Source organism: Anopheles cruzii, chromosome 2, assembly GCF_943734635.1.
Source record: "Anopheles cruzii chromosome 2, idAnoCruzAS_RS32_06, whole genome shotgun sequence".
NCBI lineage: Eukaryota > Metazoa > Arthropoda > Insecta > Diptera > Culicidae > Anopheles > Anopheles cruzii.
In genome coordinates this window covers 53678856-53696841 of record NC_069144.1, presented here as the reverse complement: position 1 = coordinate 53696841, position 17986 = coordinate 53678856, and positions in this window count along the sequence as shown.

Here is a 17986-nt window from a genome sequence, read left to right as displayed (position 1 = left end):
AAGCAAATAATATATCTTCATTTACATTACAGTGTAGTGCGGGGCAGTTCTGAATCTGGATGGTGCCGGAGGACGGATGCTGAGATAAAGCTGCCATTTCACTGCGACAGAGCGATCCGAAAAACTCAACTTTGAGTAGTTTGTGTCAGATTTCAATAAGACAGAGCAACGATGCCGAAATGTGCAGTAGTTTTTGGTTTTAACTGTAACTTGTGCTAGTTATGGCTTTATTCAGGCGTAGACATTGTGCTAGGTAATATTGTAAAATAGGTTTATCGTTGCTAAGTAAGCTATGCGGCCATTGCCTTAACATTAATAAACAAATATTCAAGAAAAGTTATTTAAGTTATTCTGCTCTGTTCCATTAGTTTCCCACTGTTGTTTATATTGGGGAACAGGCAATTCATATTGCCCAAACATTCCGACCGGATTCCTGTTTCACATCCAATTTATCAGCGGCAAACTGTTTGTCTCAGGCGCGCTAATTATCTGCAACCAGCTGAGTTTTGTTGTGTTCGTTTTTGACCGAACTGATCGTTTTTATCGATTGACCGTCAAGGCGCGCGTGAGCGAGCGCGCCGATGGTTGCTTCGTTTCGGTTGCACCGGAAAATGGCGACAAATGTGTGACAGTGCGTAAGATCACGAGAGTGCGAGATAGCTCTAAACAGCAAGGCTGTGTTGTGTGTGATAAAATCGCAATCGCAAAACTAGTCCGCAAAGGCGCCTTTGGCCGTAGCGCCGTGCCGGTTCAGTGCCAGAGAGACTCGCGAGTCGTTATTCGTGTCCGTGGACTCGTCTTCCGTTCCGCTTCGGTTCGCGATTCGCTGAAAAATCCGTCTAATCCGCGGCCGATACAAAATCGTCCCGTCGGTTCCGATGTGCGATGTATTGCGTAGTGCCGTGGTGCGAATAAAGTACTCTTATCCTCCCGTGTAAGTGCGCTGGATGGTTGATGAAACTCGTCTCTATGAAGGTAGGTTCTGGCGGAAGGTTTTTGCCAATAAATGCCCTGTATGAGCCGAAAATTGATGGCCATTTTATCATTTTCGAACAAGATAAAGACGAGTGGCAGCGAGTGAGATATTAGAGGCAGTGGTGCGTGTGCGGTTTATGGCGGGACATTCTTGCCTCGCCAGTGCGCCTGTCCTGTCGGCGCAGGGAAAAGAGGAGAAAAAAAACGAACGTTCGCCAAAATTTCTTTCGCATGCAAATAAGAGTTCGAGTGGTTAATCTAAATAAAATTATTAACTTTCGCCGCTAATAAATTCCACGTGCCCTAGAGTTCGGCGGCGATGCCCCGAGGGGGGCCCCGGCACTGTGTGCCCGGACCGAGCGAGGAGTGTATTCCTTGCACCCGGGTATCGGTGTATGGGTGAGCAGAAAACAAATGCGTTGTATTATTTGTCCTCGGAAGGCTCGCGCCGTCGGACCGAGCACACGGCGGCCCTCGGCGGATAGGGTTAAAATGATTTGTTTTTCTCTTCACCGCGTTCAAAGCGCGCAAAGGGAAGAAGATAACAAAGGGCGAAAACTTCCTCGCCAACTAGATGACGGCGTTTTAACCCTATCTCAGCGACGGCGGGATTTGCGGAGTGCTTCAGGACACGTGGATGGCGTCTGGTTCGGCGGATGTGAAATACACGGCGGCAGGAAGCGTTGCTCTTCCACTGGAGGCTGCCCGCATGGGTCGACACACACGACGGGGCCACGTACGAACGCGCATTGTAGTCCGCTGCTTTGGGTTGTAATTTTTTTTTGCCGCTCCGAAGGATGGCTGGTTCTGCTTCACACTATCTTCTTGGGGTCTGCTCGTTTTTGGACTCCGTTTGCCGTGGCCTGCGTGTCACTCGGAGCTCTGGCTAGCCGTTGGAATTCGCTGCAACGTACGTTGCTGCAAATGAGTTCTATTTCTGTAATACTTAGTTCGTTTTGCGAGTGTAGCCGCTCGAGGAGCCATAATGGTAGTGCGCTACTGATTACCCTGGGCCTTTTACGGGAACAACAGCTGGTCCGTGTTGCGGTCCGATTGCTACCATCCGTCCTCTTTGTGCTGCTTTTGGGAAGATTATCCCAAACAGGCAACGATGTTTCATCACACGTTTCTGTTGGTCGATAAGTGACGGCGATCGGATGTCGCTTAATCCGTCACCTGCCATTGTCTGTGGAATTATTGTCTTTTGAGAATAATGTTTGAAATCGATCCTCGAAAGGCAGGCAGATTTTCGTCCGTAACGAAAGTTTGTTTATTTTGCATTTCGGACTAATTGAACGACGATGGCGGCACTTGTCGCTCTGGCCGCCTGAAAAAGCGGCCGGCTTCTTCCTTATTTGTATACTGGTTTTTCGGTTGCCAGGCTGATGGCTTGTTTGGGTCTTGTCGAGCTGATGGATTAATTTATTTACGCTGGCCCTGGCGGGCGAAAGGGCTTTCGCTTGGCTTCGTTGTCGATGCACCTTGCGAAGAGTTCAAAGCACTTTTCAGTTCGGACGGGAATTTGGCAACTTTTTTGTGTATTTTCTTCAGATAGTAGGAATTTGCGAAAAATTGCACAGTTTGCAGCAAAACTCTACGCAGAAGATTCTTATTTAAGTATTTAGGTAGTAATACGATTATTTTGTATAATAGTTATTTTTAATTAAGATAATAAGTATATTTGTGTTTGCTGCTCATTAAACCTATCACAAACTTGGATGACTGGTTTTTTTTTTCTAATAGTACGCTTTTATTTCATCATGTTTCAAATGTTTTTAAAAATTTCACCTTCTTTTCTTAAGCACCGTAGTACTCACTTATTCCCCATTCGAGTTGATGTCACAATTTAAATTGTAGTCTGTAGCATCTTTTTGCAACGAATAAAATTTAGTGCAGCAGAAAATGTACTTTTCCGTTGAGAATTTGGCTCCCACGTTTGTTGTCGTCGGTGTATCATCATCACGAATATCTGAAGCCGTAGGCGAACCATAATTGTTTTATGTCAGGTGAAATGTGAACGAGGCTAGAGTCCCTTTTGGCTCTCGAAAAAGCAATAAAACCTCAGCCGCGCTAAGCAGAGTCCGCTTAGAAAGGGGACACTATTGTGTCCCGTTCTGCGTTCCGCGGTGTGTCAACACTTGTTGAACGTTTTAGTTTAAAAATATAACGCCGTAGGTTCATGCCTGTCACACTGCTTTACTTTCCCGCGTGCCGTGCCGCGAGCTGTGCAAAATAATGCTCTCTGAAACGGTGCCAACCGTGCGCTTAACCGTCCTCCGCGCGACGGCGTTCTTTCGGCTTCTCCGTTCCTGGCGGGTTTTTTTTCTCTCTCGATGTCGGGGACAAAGCTGGTTGATTCGATTCATTAACTGAGGCGTTGTCGAGGCGATGCCGTGTTTATGTTTTTCACCTTTCCCACCGCACGGGACAGGCGAGCGGGCTTCTTCGGACACTCCTTCCTTGCTCGCTTGCCGCGAAGCTGTCAAATAATAAATACTGTTGCTTGCTGCCACCCGACGAACCACTGGGTCGTCCTTTTTTTGCATAAATATTGAACGGCTGCGAATCTGGTCCATAATTGATTGCTTCAAGCACAGGCGGGGGGACGAGGGATTGGCACAAATCATTAATTTTCTTTGTGGTCCGGGGGGTGCTGCTTTCGATTAAACACAAAACGCCGGCGGGGAGGAAATGTTGTGTGGTTCATAAAAAATTCGAAAGCTCATCAGTAGCGAGCCAGCTACCAGCCAGCAAGAGGCCCGATTTCCTGGCCAACTCACCCCGGGAACGGGGGGGCCAATAATAATAAAGCACTGGACGCGCGCGAGGGTTTTTCCAATCAATTTGTCTTATTCGACGCAATAATGACCCTCTTTATCTTCGATTTTCGACCGGAAACCTCTTTACGTGATGCTCACTTATGGTACCATTTGCATGATGGTAACCCTGATTATTGCTCTTGCTCCAGGATTTTCTTCCGTTTCTACTTGTTATTGAACAACGTTCCGCAAGCCTCCGGTGTCTTTCGTTTTAGGATACTCTCGGCGTAGCAGAAGCAACTCACCACGTGCCCGGTGTACAGCTTAATAAGGATAAGGCCCGCAGAGGACGCTCCCGGTACGGGTGCAACGAATCGAATAGTTCTACTCTGTTGTGGAGGGTCCGCTGATCATTGATCGATAGCCTCGCACAGGATTCGAATTTTGTTCGGGCTCGAATCGTACCGAATTCTATTAGGAAATAAAGCGCGACTTCGTAGGTACCTTCGGATCAACGTTGCCACATCCACGGGGATTCAGGAGTGGCCTCTATTTATTGCCTCGTGGAAAGCCACCACCGAAGCCTTCCAAAAGACGATCGGGGCGTGGACCGCGTGATTAGTTTGATGTCCAATATTTGTCTTCCACTCGCCCGTGTGCGCCCCGGAATATTGGCGCATGGCGTGACTCACTTTCCCAGGCACTTTCCTCCCGGTTTACGGGGGTCGTTCTAAACCATTTCACCTTTTACCTTCACCTTCTTCCAAAATGCCAAGGTTACTACGGGCACGGCGGCAGCACCGTTTCCTTGACGTGACTTCTGGGAAAGGGATTAGATTGCTGCCCCACCGAAGTTTTACGAAAAATCCTTCTTGCGTGTGTGTACTCTGTAAGTTCTGATACTTGCCTTTTTGCGTTTTCCCTATTCGGAGCACAGTGCGGCCATTTTGTTTGGTGCGCCGTCCTGGTGCGACTATTCTCACGGCCGTCCATCCTCCGTTCGTCGAGTGCTTCGAGGGCGACCTTCTGTGGGCGACCGCATGTAACAGGTTAATGAATAATGTAAGGACGTGCCTAGGAACAGCTGTCGTCCATGGGGTTGCTGGTGCTGCTGACCAATGGTGGTGCCGGTGGTGGGTATCGAACTGAAGGCGAAAGTTTGTGTTCTCGCCCGCCCGAGACCCGAACATCACATCGAAACGTCATCGTCATCTTGCGCACTGAATAATTTCTAAACCGAGCAGATGATGCCGTGAAGCGAGACACTCTTGGGGATAGTAATTTGTAAGTAACGTAAAAAAAATGCGGTGGAATCAGTGAGACATAAGATATTCTGTCTAAAACAGCACTCGAGCATGATGCGACTTTGGCAAACTTTGCTTTTTTCCAACAAGAGCCTCGGAAATTTGCCTAAAGTTTTGCCGTGTGCGGCTAGCGGTTCCAAAACAACTTATAATTAATGACGGGCGCCCTGTTTAATTTGTTTCCGCCGGGTTTGTTAGTTTGTGAAGTGGCAGGCGAGTTTTCTCTCGGTTCTCATTTTCAGTGAAACATTTCTGCAGCCGGTGGTGGTGCGACCTTGCGTGAGACACTTAAAATATGATTCATCATCATCGCATAATTTCGCCAAACCAATCAGTGCCGAGCAGAGTGGAGGACGCCGGCCCACTAAGGGCTTCATCGTTTGGCTAGAAAACCGCCCCAGAAAAGAAGTTAATGATGTTTTCGGCCGAGGAAAAGATGGCAAAGATAATCCAATACAACTTTGCATTTAATGTTGCAGGAAGCAAACGGATTTATGCTCTCGTCGGACTCGTCGCCGTCGCCGCTGCATCTGCTCGGTCGTCGGCGAAAAGCCTCGCCACACATTTTGTACCACGATCTGCACGGTTTTTGGGGCTGGGACAAAAAAAAACGGTTCCGGGCTGGAGTTGACGTGTGGAGCCCATCTGCAAGATTAAATTCGCATTTCGCCAAAGGAAAGTTGAGCGTGGGGAAGTTTTGGGATGATATTTTGGCTTCTTTGTTTGCCCGTTGGTCCCATTGTCCGTCCCGGGCAATCGAGTTTGAATATTTAATTTTGTGTTTCTTGTGACCGTGAGGGTCAGTGCCGTGTCCCGTGGTAGGTTGCTTATGAATTCTATTATTTGGAAGTGTGTTTGCTAAACGGGTATTTAAAATTCATCCTTCGTTCTCCAACGAATGCATGACGCCTGCGGAATACTTACCCGAGCTCACAAGAAAGTATAATTTATTGTGTTACTTTTTAGATTATTTCACCCAAAAGGGTTATCGATGGTGGAGAAAGCTCTGTTTGACGATCCACTTCGATTACCAACGATGATCGCGATTTGGTAATGGTTCTGGGAATGGTAATGATTTCTGGGAATTGTGACACGTCGCTCGATTGTAAACCTGTCCCATGCTAACAGCAATCGTTTATCACTCGACCGAGCGTAATACGAGCGAACGAGTGAAGCATGAAAATAAATGAGATACGTACGCTCAAGAGCACGCCGAGCGTTCGCTTCTTGTTGACTTTATCGGTTACTACAGTTATGAAAAGGGAAATTACACCTCGTAAAATGAGCGGCGGTTGTTTAGTAGTGCTACCAATCGCCTAGGGAACCGGCCCAGGGTCTGCGATGAACGTGAGAAGTCACCCGTCCCCCCCGTCGTAGCAGCGGGTACGCGTAACCATATAACCCGCATAAATCGTTGTCCTCCGCCGCGTCCCGAGCACGAACGACCCAACGGTAGTAAACCGTGTGCTGCACTAAACGGTGGGAAATGCTAGAAAATGCATGTCACGGGAAAACCATTCACTGGGGGAGGGCGCTCGTGTGCGTGTGTTGGTGCGGTTGGCACCGCATTCCAATCTCCTTCGAACACCGCGGCGACCTTGACAGTGTTCCTGGAAAATGGGATTTTCCGCTTCGAACTACACTTTACACCAGCTTTGCTTTCTACCTCTCACTCTGCCGTTCGCAAATCAACTCCAGTGGTCTGGTGGCCGGAACCGGAAGAAAAATGGCGCGGGTGACGGGGGCGGTAATTCTTGGAAGGACGCGTCGCGCGGTGGTGCCACCAGTAGCAATTTTCCGACCCTGATTTTGCTGCACCCCGCACCTCGGAGCCGGTCGGGCGCCGTTGTAGAAACTTCATCCGTTTATTGTCCGTTAATGGTGTTCCGTGGAATAGTTTGAAAGTTAAAGGTCGGAAGGGTCGTAGAAAAACTCCGACCCAAAGGAACCGGCGTGCCATCGTTGGCGTGGAAAGGGAGTGCTGTGCCGGTCAGGGAAACCTTTGGAAAAACCCCGGCACTCTCTGCAACTCATCCTCGTGTGAGATGCGGTGCGGAATACACAAAAATAATAGAATGAAGCGTAATGCAAAGAAAATGCCGCAACTCGGGCCCGGGGGCTCGCGTGAAACGGAACCATTACTTGCGATCAATCCGTTGCGATGGAGGTGGAAGACTCCGTCACACAGCCCAGGTTGGGCGGCCCAATTTTACAGTAGAGGGCCTTAGAGTAGGATAGACGAATGGGCAGTGGTACCGATCGATGGTTGATTTGGTGTAGGGATGAATTGAAATATTTTGGTGAGTTGTAATGGACTTTCTTTCGAAGATAAAGAAACTGATCGTGAGTTGATTTGCCTGTTTTGACATTTTCATTCGTTTTCATTGTTTGCACGTCAAACATACAAATAATTGTCCTTGTCCTTGCCAACATGTTTAAATAGTGTCATTTTACGAACAAGCTAGTTTTTAAATACAGGAACTGGCAATAATAAATACGGCCCGGTCCGTTCTTCTAAGATATAAAAAAAGGTCTTCTGAGCGATGATGCGATTTCGGTAGCCACTTCTGTTGGGTGTGTATTATCTAGGATTTGAAAAGGAAATCAAGCCTTGGCGTTGGCCGAAAGGGTCGCCAAGAACGTTTGCTCACAGCTTGCTCGAAGAAAAAGTTTGCTGTTTTTGCCTCATTTTCCACTAAATTTTCCTGGACAGATGAAAGCAGATCTACACACTCTTGTAACTGTGTTCTTATTTATTTCTAACCTACCATCCAACCTTATGTGACCCTAATGTTTGATAACTTTTTTGATAATTGTAGACCTCAACCTCCGGTCGCAAAACAATAGTTTTTGCACCACATGCAGAGTCTTATAAAAAAGTAAAAGGAAACAAGGGCTTTCCGCAACAATTCCACGCCACGCGAACCGAAAGCTTTCGTCCGATGATCGGTTCAATCAACGTCCCCACACTGTACCACACCGACCACACGGGGACCCCTCTCAGCTGCGGTACTGCGGAAATGCTTTTAACAACATGTGGAAAATTGCCATCATCATCCAAACATGGCTCCACACACCCGCACCCGCACGAGCTTGGCCGGGCGGTCTGCAATGATCCTGCGACACTGGCGCGCGACGCCCGATGACGGTCACGGTCGCCGATGACGGGTTCACGGCAAACTTCGGCTTCGGCAATCCATGACTGGCCTGGTTGGTGGTAAATGGTTGCTGGCACGACATCGGCCCGCCCGGCAGCCCCTAAGCAAACGTCATCATCGTCGTCGTTCTCATCGTCAGCACCGGTCCTATCGGTCATCGCACGTTTTGTGACACGCGTGGGAGTTTTCCCTTTTCCGTTTGCGCGCGGTGCCAAAGTTGTCACGCTTCCTGCCGGCGGCGCCTTTCGGCCAAGTTGTAAACGTGGCTTACAAGTAAATGGTCCAGCGAGCAGGATGAGATAGAGGATAATCGAACGAGCTCGGCCGGGCGCATAAACTGGGCGATTCTAGGGCGCTCGGATGCGCTCCCTATCCCTTTGGAGAATTCTTTTGATTTTATCGCGCCCTGGATTTAACCGGTTACACTCCGACTGGCCGGTCAGTCAGCCCGCCAGCCGGATGGAGTGTACTCTGTTTCCACGAATCGATTTGGTTGTGCCTGTCACAACCCATTTTTCGCCACCGCGCCATTCTTTATGACGCTGGGTCCTTGGCCGGGACCACCGGCCGTGCTGTGGAATTTGGTTGGGCTTTTCTTCGTTTTATTCGCCACTAAAACGGAGGACGGAACACGGTGATGATGGTCGTTCACTGGAACGAACTAGATATGGGTTGGACCTCGGGACGAGACATTGTTTGATTGGGAATTTACTATCTGAGCCTGAGGGTGCCGGGTGTGTGCCCTTTGCGATATGGGGCGGCGGATTAATTGCCAATATGCTTTTAAGAAATTAGACTTGCGTTTTTCCTTTTCGGTGAAGGTAAACGGCCAACCGGCTGGCTCGTACCGTGCGAAGCACTTCCGAGAACAATCCAGTAAAAGGTGCCTCCGATTATTGAATCCAAACGTGGAAAAACGGACGGCCTCACAAACCGCCCAACGGCCACTGTTTTTCTTTTCGCTCTCTCTCGACTCTGGTGGACCCTTTTTCCTGCGTAGGGTTTCCCGTGTCGGCCCATTTCGGCAGCAGCGTCCGCTCTCCATATTGTGTTGCCAAGAAGCCAACCATAACCGGGCTTGCAAATGGCCATCATTATTATGTTTCTGTGCTTTTTTTGTTCGGGGACGAAGGCAAATAAACACACAACACTTATAGGAAGGTGGAAGAAATTATGCAGAAACGTTGTCGTGCTGATGGCGGCCCTCATGATGATGATGATGCTGGTGCTGGCAGGATGCCACCGTGGAAATACGGTCCAATTAATCTGTCTCCCAATCGGTATGTCTGTGTGTGCGCGGCATTTCGACCAAAGTGATGGTCGATTTCACGGGAAAAATGGCGCTCACGGTTCTGTTGCTGGACGCTTGACCGTGGGGAACAAACGACGGACGACGGAGACAACAACGTCAGACACAAAGGTGGAACATAATATTTGTTGCTCCATTTGTTGCTGTTTTTGGTGCGACATTATACATTATATTTGAACGTTTTACGCCAAGGGCGTGCTGGGGACGCTGTGTGGATTCTTTGTGCTGATGGCGTGCCGGTTCACGCTGTGCCGGATTGCGGTAGGGCGGAGTGCGAGGTCGGAATAAATTGATAATGCAGTTTTACGTCAAACCTTGTCAAAGACGTTATTGACGACACCACAATTATATTTCTTGCGTAAGGCTTTTTCTAAAACTTAATCTAACTGCTCAAAAATATTTCGCTATACTTTGCACACATAATTGATAGTAATTTAAATAACTCGTTTTAGTTGGTAGTAGAACCCACAGCGTAAAGTTGCTTTTAAATTTTTTTGGATCGAGTTTTTTTGGAAGTGTTTATGAAGCAAAGCATAACACGGCCTGTCCATAATGGAGGAGATTCGGTTGATGAATAAATTAGGTGTTTGTCGTATAGACGGCGGATGAAGGACCTCGGCTGACTCTAGGATTTTGGGAGCTCATAACATTATAGCTTGGGTTGGGTGCAAAGCATTCTTCAGTAGAATCTTATTATTCGCCAAGTCACCTTTCACCTGTAAGCTACGAGTACACTTGTGCCCGCTTAGTCTATTAAAATATGCATAATTTTATTATTTAGTTCGTTAAGTCAGTTTTATATGGATAGACGAACAACTGTTAAGGATGTTCAAAAATCGTAGTTGTCTCTTCTTATTTGGCGCTACAACCGCTGCGCGGTCTTGGCCTGAACATCGTAGTTAACATGAATTAATTTCCATGATTAAGCCATTAGGTCATTCGATAATCTTTCCTTTATCTTTATATGGAGCATGAGTCTTTATGTTGCTTTGTAGTTATAGAGCTCAACAAATAGCTTTTCACCAACAAAATCATATTCTATGGTCGATGTTGTTGTAAATAGCGCATGTAGCGAAAATAATACTTTTTGAGCGTTGCGAAATGTAGCTGTTACCTGTTCGGATCTTTATTTGCGACTGACCCTTAATTTCTCTTCGTCATGCGCCTTCCTACCAATACAATCTTAATTCACCCGCCACCGGTCTACTAATCCTAATTCAATACTTAACAGCGCATATGGATAATTTTAATAATTTTAGGTAACATTTCCGCGCCGTGATGCATTTTTATAACTTTAGAAGATAGTATTTCCATAGTATTTTTTCTTTTGATTGTTTGAATGTAGACTGTTCTATGAAGGCAAACGCCTATCTTTTTGATGCCGTTGGGCGTAGTACAGGTTACGGACAAACGATCGATCCACTTGATGTGTCTTTTAGCAAACATGTTAGGTGGAAAAATTGACCACACGTTGCTACTGCCACTCAGTTGCCGGCTGTGCCGGCAGTTGACGTTAGCAAAAGTTTCCGAATGGGTAAAAAATCAATTTTCTCGGCCCAGAACTTGAACACGACTCGGCCACCCGGTCCCACACATTACTAATGTTCGATCCGATGCCTAGGCTCACTCACTTCCCCAAGAACAACGCTGTCTTGGGACGCGTGCCCCATCGTCTTTTCCGATTTTCAAAAAAAAAAAGAGAAAACGCGGTTCCGGCACGGGAAAGTGCTAGCAAGAGGGTGATTTAATGTGGCGAGCGGAACGCGCGTAATAAAGCATGGAGAGACCATACCGTACCGCACCGAGGTCAAGGAAGACTTGCTGGATCCCTGACAGTGATTTGACAACGGACGCCACCGGGCGACGCTTATGATGGGGACCGAGAACGAGCGTGTTCCTTTTTGCCGCACCCGGCAGTTCGAAGGTGCCTATCCGTCTTCCTTGAGTTGACACATTAATTTACCCTGCACCGGGCGTCCTTGAAGTGACCGGTTGACCGGTTGCCCCTGACTGATGCCTGATGCATATTACAAAATCTTACGAAGTACGTTCGACCCGCGTAGGTCTTTAACTTGGGCACAGGACTCTTTAAGACTCCGCCGTTTAAAACCCTAACCAGTTCTGTTGCTTCCTCGATTGTGTTACTTGGGTGGGTCCTCGATAGAGTGCGCCGATTGTAACAATTCGATTCGGCCGATGGATGCCTCCCGAGGGTGTGATGTGTTATCTGATTTAATTAGGCCCTTCTTCAGTTTAAAACCGACCGGCCCGAAGGGTGAAGCTTTTCGCTATGCTCTTTCCGTTCCAATCGACGACTGGGCTAGCGCGGGGCGTATGCTGATAAGCGGGATTTGATTATGTGGAGGCAGCGACGAAGGAAGGTCCGTTTGTGTGACTTCTTAATTTCTTCGTCGTATTCCGCCTGTTCCGTTGCGTAAAACATCCTTGACTGCTTGGTGTGCTGACTTTCGCAGGCGTCTACACACCCGCCCTAATGGATGTCTACCGGGAAGGAATCCTCCAAAAGTTCGCCGGTTCAATTCCGTTTTTATTTCGAATAACTTGATCGTACGCTGCCGCTGCTACTGGCGTGGCGGCTCTTCATCGGGTACGCTGGAAGGAAGTGGCTCGCTGGACCCTTTTGGAAGTGGCCCCTGGGAGGTGTTGCTTTTCTAGGAAGAGGCGTTACGGATTGGTCGGTTCCCTTTTTTCTTCCTTCTTTTTAGTACTGCTACTACTGTGTGGCGTCGGAAAAAGGATACCTTTTTCGGTTTTCCTTTCGAAACGGTAGAAACTTTAGAGACGCACGCGAAAGCACCTTGTCCGTGGTGAACGCGGGCGGCCCTTCCTTTACACGTTCGCTGGGTCCGTTTGATCCTTGCTTGTGGATAGGGCGAGAAATTGAAGGGTATTAGCTGTGGGTGCCTGGCCCCTCGTTTTTGTTACGTTCACCATCCACCATTTCGTTACGCACGCTTTGGCTGTGCTAGTTTACGAGCCGAATTTGCCATTTTCTCTGCAATATGGCCAATTGCCGCCGGCTGCGCCGCGTAAACTGATTTTACGCTGCTTTCGCAATGTCTTTCCTCTCGAGTTTGCTACTCAGTTGACTCCGTTGGAGATTTTCTTTTCAGAAAGGACGTGCAAAATCTCAAAGTTCAACAAACATTAAATGTTCTGATTCTTATTGGTTTTCTTTCTGCCTTTTTGTCACTTTCAGGTGAGTCCACTGGGCATAGATTTCCGAACAACGTACAGCGTCTGCAGGTTGGTAAGTTCATGGGCTAATTGCAACATGCCGCTCACATGGAAAATTGCATTCCAATCACTAGTGGCAAATTCCTTCATCCTGCCGGGGAATGTTCGATCGAATAAGTTTTATTCGTCCACCCATTTTCCACTTGATGGCTCAAATCCTTCCCCTTTATTGGGGCTCCCAAGTTTCTGTCTGTAGCTTCCTGATCAGCGTTACCCGCGATTCTCTAGTCGCATCGCAGAAAGTCGGGTTACGTTGGCATAATAATCAAAATTCCGCGCGCAACCCCAATAATACACACCTCCTCGGTTGAGAGCATAAACAAGCTCGACGAGCCCGCACTTTTGGGTGCACCGTCGGAATTTGATGCGACGCGATGGGGTGGTGCGGCTGCGTTAATGTGAACACACCGCGGCGCGTGGCGCCAGAGATATTTCCGCTCGGGAAAATTTCGGTTTTTCCCAATCGAATGGAGGCGCCTGGTGGCGCACGGAACGGAAGCAAATGGGCACCCCGAACAAATAGGGTGAATTAAAATTGCGCTCTTTGAAAGTGACTGCTGTAGACACTTACCGCGCTCTGTGGCGTAGTTAACAGCAGGGAGCCATTTTTCGTGTTTTACGCGCCTTTTTAAAGGGCTGCTCGGCCCCGCTGGTCGAATTAAAATTCTTCTTCACTTTCCGCTTGATATGGTTGTTTGAATAATTCTTATTATACGTTGCACATTTTATTCAATTACTCCCTACGCTCCCATTTTAGAAGATCGATCTAATATGCCTTTCAGTAACTCTTTATGCGGTTACAAACATTGTTTTAAACATATTTAAAAAAAACTTCGTTTGAATTAGACTTTCGGGTATAAGAGGAGTTGGGTGCAAAATTTGGATCGGACTAGCATTTGGGAAATTGGAGACCCCCATTGACACGTGCTTTCTTAGCCATGCTTGGCTCACCCGAGCTTTCAACGACCTTCCACCGATGTGTTTACATGCCGATGACTCCGGGGCTGTGGCTTCCAAGAAATGTACCAGAAAAAATTTCTCGGAATATGACTGTGATTTGCAAATTCTCGTATTTGCGATTGGGTTAAGTAAACGAGATCGTTCTGTGGGTTTATGAACAGCTCAATTGGGAAATTTGTCTATCATCACATCGAGAACACAACGTTCAAAATGTTCCGTTCTTTTGCGACCACTTCCTGGGCGTTTGCGAAGCAGTTAGTGTAAATTGAACGTTTTATGATACGGAACACCAGTTGTATACGCACCTTTTGATGGTTAAGCTCACGGGCAATATTATGTTGCGATTTTCGACGTATTTTACTGCGATACCACAATCGTACCATTATGTTTGAACAGAACATATTTTGAGAATGGATAGTTTGGCATCATCCTCGCATTGTGCATCTTTTGTTGCGCCCTCTTACATCCAGATTCTTTCATAAATTTTCAGTTTATTCCTTCCAAAAGTTTTTATGGAAGTAAACATAGCATTTTCAACGAACTTCGATAGCCTTTTCGTTTCAAAATGATCGTTTACCTGACCCCGGTGTAGTGTTGTGTCATCTGAGGCTTTTAGCTTTTAAAGAAAGCTATTATTTATCATATCGTTGTTTATATTTTACCAGAGCTGTAACAGCGTCTAATGTTGTTTGGAATTTAATAATTTTGCCGATATTTTATAAGGAATTATTAATCTAAATACATTTCGTGGACCTGCTTTCAATAAATCAATAAATTGATCAATCAATTTATTGAACAAAAGTATTGTGGAAGGTATTGCGAAGCGGCTCTGCGACAATCGAAACGTTGATTGTCATTGCGAAGTATCCATCGACTCAACTCTTTTCTCAAGAGTCTCCTCAACCTGCACGAGCCTCTGATGGCTTTCGGCCATGTTCCATTCTATTTCGTGGAAGCACCGGGCGCGTTGAAGGAGCTGCTGTCGGATGTTCCAAAATACGATAAGCGGATCTCGTGCCGTGCTTGCGTGTGTGTGTGCGATCGTCTGGTAAATCTAATTTCCTGGAGCACACTCCTCCGGCCGAGCCCGACTGTCGGCATTAACTCGTTTTCCTCCCAAAGACAGAGAGAGAGAGAAAGAGAAGAGGGTCATTTAACGCTATTGTTTCACGGGCAACAACAGCTAACTCGGTTCTACCTCCCTGCGCTTTCTCTCTCTCTCTGGGTTGCTCTCTTGAGGCCACCGGAAGCCGTTCAACGTTAAGGTCGTCCGGCGGAACCCTGAGTGGTGCTGCACACGTTCCGTGCACGTGGAAAAGTTGTTGCAACAGCGCGCACGGTGTACCGCGGCGTGTTTGGTGAGTTCTGGGGTGTGTTAGTGAGACTTATGGCCCTCCTCCGGAACCCCGCGGGGAGAGTGTGTTGCGTGCTTACTTGACCACCCCTGCCTCGTGTGGTGCGGTGCGGTAGAAGCGAGATCAAGGCAAGCTCTGGCGGCGAGCTGGGAAAATGCGGTTTAGAAGTTCGTCCCAAGGGTAACCCACGGTGACTTGCTTTCTGGCTGGCTGCTAATCGACAACTTATCGAGCGCTCGGTGTGTGGATGGGTTTTTCCCATTTTTAGTGTCCTTTTCGGAGTCGACACGGGTGAAAAGTGATTCGGGAGCGAAACACGAGCTCACCGAACCAGCCGGTGAGCAAAATCCCGAGCCAGTGAGTGAGCGAGAAGTGAAGTCGACAGGACCGTCATCGGTCTACATACCCTAGCCTGGTCTGTACCGGTGACGGCGGCATGTACCAGTGACCTATTTAAACTGGCAATGGGGAAGCTTCCTGAGTGAAGCTTGCAAATGCGAATTGCATTTCGCTGCTGCGCCGGTGTGTGTGTGTTGGTGAACGGCGGATGGCCATCCTTGCGCTGGTGGTGGTGGAACCTCTTCGTTTCAGCACTCCATTTATCTTTATTCTGCTGTCCCATTTTCGGTTTATCCGTCGGTGTCCTAGACGGAGTCGAGCGTTGCTGTAGGACAAGCCTGGACGGCTTGAGGGTTGCCATTCGGTTTTCGGTGGTTTTGTGTAAGAGTGTTAGTGCAATGGGCTCATAATTTCGTTAAAAAGAATTGCAGTTGGAGGACGGCTCGTGGCGTCCAGCTTTCAAATCGCTCTTCATCCGCATCTTGAATATTTAATATGAACACAAAGGATATGTTTTGCACCCAGTCTTTGGATAGGATTCAAACAGCTTTCGAATTATTCATTGGGTTCAGTAATGCTGTTTAAGGGTTTTATTGGTTCGAGATCCAAAGTCAAAACTTCCGTCACTCTATCGACGTCGGCGACTTCCGACACTCTATATGCTAAAACATGCCTCTATTGTGGGCCTCTGTGATCCGATGCCCGGACCGATGGGTTCGTCCATCGCTGGAAACGAAACTGCACTGGTGTTGGGTTGCTCCTGTTCGTGTTGTCCACCGTACCAAGGGCTCGTCGGCACGGGAAATCGATTTTCCTTCTGTTTGTTTCGTCACCGTTGTGTGTTTGCCGTGCGAGGATGTGCCGCGGCAAAGCACAGCGGCGCTCGATGCTCGCAGCGTGCTGCCCTAGACTAGAGACCTTGCTTGCCTCTTCACCCTGCGCGCATCCTCTCCTTTTCCTAACTGCGGTTGAATGTGTGTATGTGTGTGTGGTAGTCCGTGACACAGGATGTGTCCCCGAGTACGCTGCAGACATAGCAGACCCCGACAGCAGTGCTTTAGCGCATATTAGTGCGCGGGATTTCGGGTGTGTGATAGAGAATCACACCAAGTGGATTGTTGGGCGTCTGACTTTTGACAGGGAAATTGATATTTGGCCAGTAGCTCAACGGATTAATACAGATGAAACAAAAATTGGCATCATCGCGCGACGGATGCAACTGGCACAGAGAAAGGAAGTCATTCTGCTGTGTCGATTAATTTATAATGGGCGTGTTCATTGTGTTGGCTTCGAAAACAATTTAGTTTCAATCTCAACCAGTGCTTGAAGTTACGTTTTATGTTTTTAATGCTACTTCGGAGCCTCACATCGTGAAAAGAACCTGGCACCTCTATCCGTTTGAGTGTGCATTTTATTTGCTTTTTATTGAACGTGAGGTATCATTAAAGTTCGCTTTTATGCTACGATTATGTTCGGATAGGAACTCTCTCTCCTTGTCTCTCGTTAATCCAGTGGTTCATAAACGTGCCTAGATAAGCACTGCTCGGTGGGGTTTATGAAAATTAAAATTGCATACTAATTAATAACACGGCGCTGGTGATGTGCGGTGGTCGATTATGGCATCAATATCGCACTCGCTCACAGCCGGACGAGGATGAGGCAGGTGACTTGGGGGAAGGGACTATTTTTTATGCTTAATCTCACTTACAACCGCCCGCGGGTGGCTCTGCGTTCGCATGGACGGCATGCGAATACATATTTCTCTATGGTTCAGTGGTTTTTGATGTATAAAATTAAATGGTTTCGGGAAGCTGCAGCAGCAGGCAGCAGCAACCGGGACGCGGTACGGAATGTAATGTTTCACTTAGCATAAAATTAATTTTCAGCATTAACGTCGGCCATGTTACCGTTTACAGTGACGCTTGGGCCTTGGGACACTACTTGCAATTAGCGATCGCGCGTGTTTCGTTGTTGTTTTCCGCAGCATAATTTAACACATGGAATATTGGTAAATAATGCGTTCCATTGCTGCTGCACAATGATCTTGCTACGGCGTTCCCGCATTGGGTTTCATTGTCGTAGCAAAACCTGAAATCATCTAATTGTTTTTGGCTTATAACGACCGTTATTGGCAGAGCTGTAATTAAGTGAATAACAGCGTGCCGGAGAGCTTTGCAGGTTTCATGTCAATAGTGTTAACGTTATTTTATTTATTTTATTTAAAGAAAAACAGTCAACGGGCAACTTAGCCTAGCACTTAAAACTAAAACTAATCACACTGACGAAACGCAACGATAATTAGCGGAAAACACAGGTGACAGTAACAACGACGAAACATTTACCAAGAAGACATGAAAGCAAAAACATCACGACGCTGATTGAGGGACATATTAAAATCAAGTACGGAGTTGTTGTAAGTACAACATAGAGAAAGCAATGGGTCATTACGTCCGGTGAGGGACGACCGCGCATCAATTCTGAGTTCGATGAGTTCTGAGTTAAGATAAGAGTTTTTCAAAATCAATTTTCCATCAATCTTGGAACCGAAGGCGCCGCGTTAATCGTTCGT